We start from the raw sequence: 11255 nt of genomic DNA, 5'->3' as shown, positions 1-11255 counted from the left end.
CCATCTATGTCCACTGTGAATGACCATCTTTGAACAGAGGCGGTGGTTTACGACACCAACTGTCTGCCATCTATAATCCAGTTTTGAGTTCCCTCCCCAGACGCCTTAACGCCCACTCACATCCTGGGCCATCTGACCTCAGGAAATCACATAGGGTGGGGCAATGGGTTCACCCGAAACCTTGGCTGATTGCGACTTGGCTGATGCTCAGCTCAGCAGGGGTGAGTCTAAAAGGGTGGCATGGGGTGGCACCGCCCTTTCTAGACCCACCCTTCTAGACCCCTCTTGGAATCTGATCGCCTACCCTCTAACTCCCACCGTCATTGGTTTAGAAAACTGTCCATCTGAAACTGCCTTATCTTATTGGATCACAGTACTGTCAATCACTCCGCAGAATCACAGTCGCGTTTTGACAACACCGGTGATTCGATCTGCACGTTTCTGCAAGTAATGTGCAGAAAAAACACTCTTACATTTAAAATGACTTTTAAAGCTATGAGCTAATATTGATTTTAAAATGTGTAGCTGTTACATTACTGCGTGTGACTAGCTTACTTTATTTTTGATTTGTAATTGTCTAACTGTTAATAGGTTAAATTTGTATGTACTTTTATGTAAAGCTTGTGGTTTGTGAGAGAACAAAGCACTGTAATCAAAGTAACTGCATTTCAAAGTCTAAACATTACAAGCTGAGGACATTAAATTTGAGATCATACATGATTATTGCCCCCCTCTCTGCCACCTTGTTAAGAAAGTCCTAGAAACGCCCCTACAGCTCCGACTCTGATGTGATGCATTCAGTTTCTTAGACCTTAAATAACCAGGCAGTGCTTAATTGTTAATGAAATATGATTAACGTGAAAATTTAACGTCAGTTATTAATTCCTATGTTAGAGTAGGTCTTTTTTTTTTCCATCTCTTGAAAAACACATTTTAAAAGACCTTTTATTAAGTTTAATAAATAAAGAAAACTTTTCCCACAACATAATTTTAGTGTTTATTCAGAGAAGGCGGTAACACCAGCAGAATCACGGTCGTCTGTCTCTGTGAAGATTCACGCTTCAACATTTTTAGCATCACGCGTCTTCTTTCACTGTTGCTGCAGCTGTATTATTGTGATGAACCTGTAAAGTGTAAAGAGAAAATAAAAGGATTTCAATAAATTGCCACATATTCTCTGTTCTCTCGTCAGTGCTATTCCAAATTAAATGCTGTTGTCCGACATTATAAAAGCTGTGCGGATGGTGTTTTACCTCTGTGGCATTTCCAGCATGAGTAGAATTATTTGGATGCGAGGTCCCGTTCTGAAATGTGTTGGATTACATCAGTTACAGATCTTTAAACTGAATTAATGGAATATGACTTGCTCAAATGATTTTATACATCATTGGTGTATGAACATATTTAAAGAAAGGGCAGTGCTAATTAAAATTGTTCTCCATTTTTTTTAAAGTCATGTTACTGTACAGCTCTGTTGCTCCAGGCAGTCGGGTTGAGCAGTTGCACAGATCTTTTTTTAAAAAAACCTATTAGCTCATCTGTGGCTGGGACTATCAGCTTTATTGTTCGTACGTTTTTCTCTGAGTGACACTACACTGATAATAAAAACTATTCAAATGGGTTTTTTTGACTGAACAAAAACTTTACAGAGTCTAGAAACTGTAGCTCGACTCGTGGTGGCTGTAGCTCAGGAGGTAGAGCAGGTTCATCGGCTAACTGAGAGTGGATTCAGAGTCTATCTTAGCAGTCATGAAGCAAAGGGCAGAGCATGATCTCAATACATCACCAGCCTGTCACAGACAACCAAACATGCTAGCATTCACACCTGCGACCAAATTAAAAATATAAAATTATAAGACATAAATACTGGTCATGTTTCTGGTGTTGTACCTCTGCAGTACTTACACTTGTTGGTTCAGTTGGAAAAGAAAGAGGATTTTCAAGAGGGTGCCAGTGTGTGGCCTAAAATAGAAAATATATACAATAAGCTAATAAGAAGCTTGAGCTTGCTCTTTTACAAAAATCCTTTCAAGTGTGAAAAGAGACAAAAATAAGTGCAGACAGAAGTTGACACAAAAAAGAAAGAAATTATAACATTTTGCTTCTTCTCTTTGGATTCTGAGAACTGAAACTGAATATGTAAATTATGAGACAAAGGTTTAAAACTAACAATAGCTGTAACCTCTGTGTGCAACTGTTTCATTATCTGTACTCTAACTTTGTAAAACTGAATTGTTTCTGTCAAATAATGACTTCACATCATTTTAACACAGACAGAAACGTAAATTACACAGTTGCACATGTTAACACAGCCAAAAAAGTCATTATATTTGCTTATGTTTTGATCATTATCTCAATGATCAAAACATAGGTGATTTTTACAACCAAGCTAAGGTACACAAAATAACTTGTTTATTTACGGCTTCTTTAGTCGTGCATAATAGTACTTGTTTTAAAAGTTACAAAAACACTTTTTGCTTGTGCTTCCTGGGCTTCCTTCATGCAACTGTAATGAAAATGGATCAATTTTATACATAATGATAATCAAAATAATGATAAACCAAAGTTAAAAGATGGAGGTTTTTAATTATTTTTATTTTATTACCTCAGTGCTGGAAGGTCATTGACATTTCAAAGCAAATAATTAATCAGTAAATCTCAGATCAGCAGCAGCATGAGACACACTCCAGCTGATTCGTGGTGAAAAAAATCACATTTAAGTCCAACTTGTGTTTAAATCTGAAGTCTAACTTAACTGTTAGGCAGGAAATCAGTTCATTAAAGGAAGCTCAAACAGGTGCATGATATTTTCTTACCGAAGCTGTGAGAATAAATCCCACCAAACAGAGCAGTGCGAGTCCTCTCATCGTGGATGTGATCAGCCTCCTGTCTGCACACAGACCTCCTGTTTTATAATGCAAGTGTTTGTAGGTGGAGACTCTTTCAGCCCTTGTTTAATATCAAAGTTCAGCTTTGTTCGTTTGTTAGCAAATGTAAATATGTTTGCATTCTTTACTTTTCTTTATTCTCTACAACATTTTGTACTAGTTTAGTTCAGGCCTTTCTTTCTTGTTTATTTCTGAAGTGTTATGTTTGGTGAAAAACATTTTATTAATGAATTATTGAAATTGAATAATCCAAATATAAACTAATAGTGTTAAAAAGACCAAAACCAGCTTTAGTCTTTGTTCAGACAGATGTTGTCATGTTAGTTTGTCAGGGGCTGAATGTGCAGGTTCTGTGGAGACCTTCAGCTTTCAAACTTCAGTCTTAAAATAAATTATTTAATGACTGACAGGAAGAAACATTCTGATTTTTTTTTAAAAAAGAAGAAAGAAATAATTACAGCTAAGTTAAAATCTGTTCAAATAATGGAAAAAAGATTTTAAACCTTTTCTTCCTGGATACTAAAAACTGAAACCAAATAAGTGAATTATGAAGATCAAAAAGGGGACAAATATTTAATATTAACAACAGGTTTGTATTTGACATACGTAAAACTGCATCATCCCTGTCAAATTGAAATTACTTGAAATTATTTTAACATGGACAGAAGCATACACTGCAAACCTGCGATGGATGTTAAAGATCAAAAAAGTTTCAAGAATTGGTAAATTTACAGTTACATATGCAAAAGTCAAAAACATCCATCAGTAATGGGGGACATTTAAAAGTTGATGTGTACCATAAATCAACAAATACAGATCAGTATTTAAGGTTTGAGTCTCATCATCCACTGGAGCACAAACTGGGTGATGCCAGGACGTTACAGCACAGAGCGAACACCATCCCCACTGACACAGCGGCCAGAACATCACATCAAGAAGGCCCTGAGTTAATGTGGTTATCCCAGACGGGAAGGCACCCAAAGAAAGCTCCAGGCGATCCAGGAGAGGACAACTGCCGCCTAAGCGAAAACCCTTAGTGATCTCTTATGTGTCAGGAGTATCTCTGAATCGAGGAGGGGGCCTAAGGGTACATCTGTCACCATCTTACAATGCTGTGATTGCAGCCATTCCCCAACTCTCTGGGAATGGTACTCATGGCCATTGATCAGTGGTCTTTGATCAATGGTCATGACAATTTGCATATTCCCCTGGAGGGTCTTAGAAAAATGCATACACTATCGGTCTTAGAGCCACAAATCGACCACGCCCAAAAAGTGCTATAAAAAATTTATATATTAATATTTTATTCCACTTTAAATTAGCCAATCTTTTAGACCTACTTCTCCTTGAAATATTCATGTCAAGTTTTAATTACATTTTGCGGATTTTAACCCTTTATATCCCGGTTTCCTCACATGAGCGCACTGCTTTTTTTGCCCCAAAAACATAAAACATAAAACATAAAATATTTTCCAAAAAAAACATTTGAAGTAATATTTTATTGTTATTATAATTAGGCCTTTAGATGGACAAAAGATTGGCACCAACATTAATTTCGATCCGGTTTTAATTTTTTTTTCAGAAGCCAAAAATGTCCCCAGGCGGCGCTGCTGCTCCTGCTCCCCCGGGGAGGAGTGCCTCTGCCGCGGGTGTGTTTCGCGCAGCGCCGGAGCATATGGTTCGGTTCCCGTGTCTGCAGCACACACTTCCGCTACCACGTGAAAACAAATACGTCATTTCCTGTTGATTAAAAAAAATTAATGCACCCTCAAACGATCCTAAGGTCAGAAAATGGTCCGGAACGAGCAGCGGGCCAAGCTGCTGCTGTACGCGGGAAATTAGTCTGCCTTTTCCGGGTATCTGTCTCCAGCAGGCCGCTGGAGAACATGTGTATGTTCCAGCAGGCGTCACATGTGGAGCAAGGGCGCCACCCGGTGGACAAATAAAAAAATTACAACTCTAAGGCCAGTACTGCAAGCGGAAGCGGAAACATAACCGATCACGATCGATTTGACCGTAATTTTTTTGCCGTGAAAAATAGCGTTTATAATGGGTTTCAATGGGGCACAAATCGACCACTAGGACCGATAGTGTAAGTTTATCGCTAGCTTAGCCACTGAAGCTAATTTCCGGAAGTCATACTGAAATTTTAACAGTAAATGTGACCGAACTTTTTTTTGCCGACTTTCGCTATATTCCATTCAACACTGTGCAAATGGCATGTAATCGAAATTTGAAAATAGCCACAAATCGACCCAAGACTCTGATCAAGGAACTGACCTCACAGCCTGTTCATCAGTGGTGCTAGTTTCAGTCATTATGCAAATCTACTGTTTATAAGGTTGAGGAAACCTGCCGTCAGCTGAGACTGAAGAAGTCACTTGGATGAGTGACGAAACGTTTCTCCCACTGAAAACTACAGAATCAACCTTTACTTACCTGGATGACTGAGCGTGAAACAAGATAGTCAAAAACGTTATTGTATTTAGTTTTGTTTCGATTATTTTAGATTTTATAATTGTTTGATTTTCACCCCCAAGTTGAGGTACACAACCTTAACTGTTTTATTTTAGTGGTGAATAACGGCACTTGTCTCAAAAGTTATCATACACACTTTTTTGCCCTCGCTCTTTTTTCTTTTTTTTTAAATTAACTTATTTGTTGCTGGTGCTTCCTTCAAACTTTTTTTTTGTGGATTTGGTGTTTTATGTGTGTTTGGACCCGACCTTTCAAGATCTTAAATGTGTTTAAAAACACACTTTAAATCCTATACAATAAGAAAATCTTTTTCTCACACCATAATTTTAGTATTTATTCAGAGAAGACAGTAAGATTCTTGTTTCCACATTTTTAGCATCACACGTCTTCTTTCACTGTTGCTGCAGCTGTATTGTTGTGATGAACAACCTATAAAGTGTAAAGAGAAATAAAAAGATTTTAAATAAATTGCCACATATTCTCTGTTCTCTCGTCAGTGCTATTTCAAATTAAATGCTGTTGTCCGACTTTATAAAAGCTGTGCTGATGGTGTTTTACCTCTGTGGCATTTCCAGCATGAGTAGAATTATTTGGATGCAAGGTCTCGTTCTGAAATATGTTGGATTACATTAGTTACAGATCTTTAAACCCAACCCTTCCCCGACATCTAAATAAAATATAACCTGCACAAATAAACAAATAATTTGATACTTTTTATCATTTTACACCTTGCAGGACACGCACGGACATATAAATATTGCTTATTTTTGTGGCGTTACTTACTACACGAGTTGGAGCAGTTGGAAAATTGCCAGTGCTTTCAAGAGGATGCCAGCTGCCAGCATCCTAAAGTAAAAAAAAATAAACACACACACATTTATATATAATATTATAATGTTATAATTACTGGTGAATAATGCCACTCGTGTCAACAGGTTGTTTTTTTGTTTTTCTAACTTACATCCGATGATGGTGCTGCGCCTCCTTCATGCAGCTGAAAAGAAAATGGAAAACGCTTTAATAGAATAACAATATACAGATTTAAGTGTTGGAGGTTTTTATTTTTGCCTTTTTCCCCTCAGTGCTGGAAGGTCATTGACATTTCAAAGCAAACAAAGCAGCATTAATCAATTAATCTCAGCGAGTCAGCAGCATGAGACACACTCCAGCTGATTCTTGGTCAAAATAAATAAACAGAAATTAAAAACATACTGGACTAACTAACTAACAACAGTCCTACAATGTTAAAGATGAAATCTAAACATTTATGTAGATTATCACTTGTTATAAACTCAGTGAGACTGTTAATTCTTTCAGGAAATCCATGAACATCAAACAGGTGCATGATATTTTCTTACCGAAGCTGTGAGAATAAATCCCACCAAACAGAGCAGTGCGAGTCCTCTCATCGTGGATGTGATCAGCCTCCTGTCTGCACACAGACCTCCTGTTTTATAATGCAAGTGTTTGTAGGTGGAGACTCTTTCACTTCAGCGCTTGTTTAACATCAAAGTTCAACTGTGTTTGTTAGCAAATGTAAATATGTTTGCGCTCACAAAGTCTGCTTTATTCTTCAGAAAACAACATTTTTAGTTTAATTTAGACGTTTCAACAGCAGTGAAGATTTAAACATCCCCTGTGACACCTGCTGTCCCAGGTGTCACGTTTACAAGAAAAGGCTGATAATATTTATGCATTTTTAAAAATGTATTCTTACTTCCTGATTGCCTCATCCTGTCCTCGTGCACCCAGTCGGTTTATTTTGTATTGAAGGTGTCATTTTGTAACAAGCAGGGAGACAGACACCTTATATATTCTGCTATAACCCAAAGGTGTCAAAAATAAGGCCCGGGGGCCAGAATCGGCCAGGCAAACACTGCAGAAAATATGAGGAAGTGCATAAATCGTTGGACAGCTTTTCCTGCTGATAACAGCCGTTCATTCTACACCAAAGAAGTTAAGTAATAGATAAATAGTTAAATGACAGAAAAGTGTAGACAGTGTTTTTCACTGTCTACCATTATGACATAAAAAAAGAAAGAAAATTTTCATCCATGAAACTCTATGTTGTACAAACATCAGACACTCTGGGCAGTGAGCTGCACCACAACTGTAATTTTACACATTTATCATAGAAACACTGAGATGTGGTGTTGAACTTGCAGATCTTTATCTTATTGTACGATATCTCAGGGATTAAATGTGGAGTTAAACACCTTTACACGGACAGAAAGTGGAGTTTCACTCGTCTGGCCCACTCAAGTCATGGTGGACTGTTCGTGGCCGTCAGTGTGAAACGAGTTTGACCTCACTGCTATAACCTCTCTGTACATCTGTTTCATTAGTACTTGACTTATGTAAAACTGCCTAATCCCTGTCAAATGATACATTTTAATCACATTTACATAGAGAAAAGTGGAAAGTGGAAACCTGTGATGGATGTTATAGATCATAATGTTTCAAGAACTGGTTACTTTACACAGATACAGTCAAAGTTACTCTATTTTGTTGAATTTGCTCATTTTAGATGCAGTACTCAGGTGCTAACCCTCAAATGTAATAAAGATATACAAATTCAAGTTCAGTGCTGGGTTTTTTTGTTTTTTAACAACAGTGTGTGAGAAACACTCCAGCTGATTTATGGTAGAAAAATACATTTATATCAAGCCTAAGTTTAAATCTGCAGTCTCGTTTATCTGGTAGTTAAACAACAGTCCTACAATGAAACCGCGAAGAAATAAATACATATATAATGATTGCTGGAAGATTTTAGCTTCACATATTAGAGTACCATCGGATTAAACTTTATACTGATGTTTTTGTTTTGTGGTGCAACGGCTCAAATTTGATCAATCCAACATGAAAGTTGAATGAATTTGGTGTTTTCTTACTTTTTATGACTAAGTATGCTTTGTTTTGCAGTTGTAAAATTCAACCAGAAACCATTAAGAAATTTAAAAAGACAATAAATGACAGTTTTTTTTATTAGTGTTTGCTCAAAAATGGGAGTTTGTAGGACTTGCTGGACTTAACAAGTCAAAAACTAGTTAAGAATTAACTAGTAAACTAGTTCACTAGTTTTAATGTATCTGTCCCAAATGAAAGATCCTGATAAGACCAGTGAAAATTTCAAGCTATAGTATTTGATCTGTGAAGCTAAAATTTCCCTACACTCATTACACATATTCACACTTTGTATGATAGAAGTTTTATTGAAACCAGCAGAAAAGGTTTTAAAAATTTGGCTAATTTGCCAGTATGATGTTTTGTTTTGTTTAACTGAAGCTGTGAGAGTAAATCCCACCTAACAGCGCAGTGCGAGTCGTCTCACCTCGGATGTGATCGGCCTCCTGTCTGCACTTCAAACTGTTTTATAATCCAAGTGTTTGTAGGTGAAGCCTCTTTGACTTCAACTCTTGTTTAACATCAAAGTTCAACTTTGTTTGTTAGCAAGTGAAAAAAACAGTCTTCTTTATTCTCTTCAAAACTGAATTTGTTATTAGTGTAATTCAGACTCTTCCACATACTTATGAATCCGCTGTTCTCTCTTTCGTAAAATGCCATATTTAAAAGAAAAAGCTTATTTTATTTGTAATTTTTCTCAATGTTAATTATTAAGAAAAATGCCCGTAACAGGATGTCGAGTTAGTTTATCAGGAACTGTTTTTATTTGTTTATTAAAAAAGCAGCAGGACAAAGTATGATCATTAAATACAGTTAGGAGTTCATAGCAACGATGGCACACGTCAGCTCACGTGCATTTGTTATAACAGGCCTGAAATAAGCAGCCACTGCCTTTGTGTTAGTAAAATGTGATGAAGTTAGTTTTGTAAATTTACCGTCTCTTTAAAGAAAATGTTCTTTTTGTCTTCATTTGTGTCTCACCTCGATAATTAATTCCCGTGTTGTCTCATTTTGTCAGAATAGGTGTTTTTTTGTGTGTCTGGCAGATAATTTGTCAAAAGTTCCAGCTCTACGTTTCTAAATGACCTTGGAAAAAGCACATAACAACAAATAAGAGACACTTAACAAATAAAGGAAACTTTTCTCACAACAGACTTTTAATGATTATTTAGGTAAGACAGTAACATGAGCAGAATCACGGTCGTCCACTGTTGCTTCCACTGAAATGTTCTGATGAACGGTCTGTAAATTACACAGAGGGGAAAAAATCTAATGATTTCACTTAACTGTCACAAAATCACACCTATGGACAGGTTTCTATCTTTTTTTAAGACATTTGTTTTAAAATACAATTTTTCAAGGCACTTTGATAATTTTCTTTTACGTGAAATTATGACAAATTATAGATGTGTAAATATAGTGTTGTCAATGGTTTTTTACCTGTGTGTCATTTCCCTCGGCTTATTCAGTTTCATCACGTGTACCTTCAAGGGGACTCCAGCACCCATGGCACAACTCAGTTTGCTATCAACATTGAAATAAAATATAATCTACAATAATATACATTTATACATGAAATATGCATATAAATAATTATGTAAAGACAAAGAAATTCTAAGTCAAGTTTTAAGGTTACACTAATATACAGCACATCTGTGTCACTGTAGCATAAAATTGAAATAAGCAGTTTGAGCTTGTTGTGTTAGTAAAAATGCTTTTAGGAGTCAACATAAAACAGAATTCACACAATTTGTGTAGATATTTGCCGACACAAAGTAAATGTTGATGCGGATGATTGAATGATCTTAAATATAAATATTACAAAATATTAAAAATGAATATTAGTCTAATTTTACTTAGTAATAGATGATCAACTCTGAAGCAAGTCATAGATCTGTTTATTTTCTTGGTATTTCAAGGCCCGGGGCAAAGATTATATCTGTAAAAGGGGTCACAGATGTAATTCCACACACGTGGGGCAATTGATATTTATTGTTGGGTTGTTGTTTTTTTCAATTTAAAAAAAACAACAAAAATCTCATGATGATAAGAATTATGTCTCACTTATATGTTAGTTAATAAAGTCCAGATTGACCTCTTTAATAGTGAAAAATATTAAGTCTTTGTTGAGAAAGTTGAATATAGTTTGGTAGTTTTTTAAAGATTTTATTTAATTTTTACCGTACCGATGGCTTTTTTGGAGGCTTTTTTGAGTTGCTTTCATGATGGACCTGAAATGAAAGTGTGTGACATTAATAATAACATATAAAGCTCAAAATTTAATATATAATCAGTAATTCTTTTTTTTTATGTATTTATTTTGACTTACATTATTCTTTGCTGGTGCTGTGCTTCCTTCATGCAGCTGAAATTAGAATGGATAAAACTTTCAGAACACTTTCATAAAATCCTACAATATGAAGCCAAAACGCAGCGCTGGAGGTTTTAATTTCTGCCTCTTTTTTAAAATAATGTTTTTCACTCCATGTTTGAAGATCATTTCAAATCAAACAACACAGCAAAATAATGATACAGTTAATCTCAGTGAGTCAGCAGCAGCATGAGACACACTTCAGCTGATTCGTGATGATAAATATGTCTAAATAAATATTTATGTAGACTGTCATATAAGCTTTCAACATATCTGTGAACATCAAACAGTGATATATTTTCTTACCGAAGCTGTGAGAATAAGTCCCACCAAACAGAGCAGTGTGAGTCCTCTCATTTTGTAATCAGCTTCCAGTGAGCGCTTACGCCTGTTTTATGATGCATGTGTTTGTAGGTGGAGGCTGTTTTACTTCAGCTCTTGTTTAACATCAAAGTTCAAATTTGTTCAGATTTGTTTGCTTACCTGCCCAAAGTCTGTTTTATTCTCAACAACAGGGCAGATGTTAATTTGGTGAGGCTGGTTGCTGTCATGGGCGTCCCCTCCAATAATGACTTTTTTAAGTTTAAGTTTCTGTAAATATTATATTCCTTTGT

At 36.0% G+C, this 11255-nt stretch overlaps 1 long non-coding RNA gene across 1 annotated transcript; it reads right to left on the bottom strand.

Annotated features, from left to right (window-relative positions):
* Positions 1 to 980: 980 nt before the first annotated feature.
* LOC113029343 (uncharacterized) lies at positions 981 to 2923 on the bottom strand. Its single transcript, XR_003273389.1, has 4 exons — positions 2817 to 2923; positions 1906 to 1962; positions 1254 to 1304; positions 981 to 1124 (listed from the first exon to the last, which is right to left on the bottom strand). It is a non-coding gene; the product is annotated as an uncharacterized LOC113029343 (long non-coding RNA).
* Between the last annotated feature and the right edge of the window lie 8332 nt (positions 2924 to 11255).

Source organism: Astatotilapia calliptera, chromosome 9, assembly GCF_900246225.1.
Source record: "Astatotilapia calliptera chromosome 9, fAstCal1.2, whole genome shotgun sequence".
NCBI lineage: Eukaryota > Metazoa > Chordata > Actinopteri > Cichliformes > Cichlidae > Astatotilapia > Astatotilapia calliptera.
This window is presented reverse-complemented; position numbering and strand designations above follow the sequence as displayed.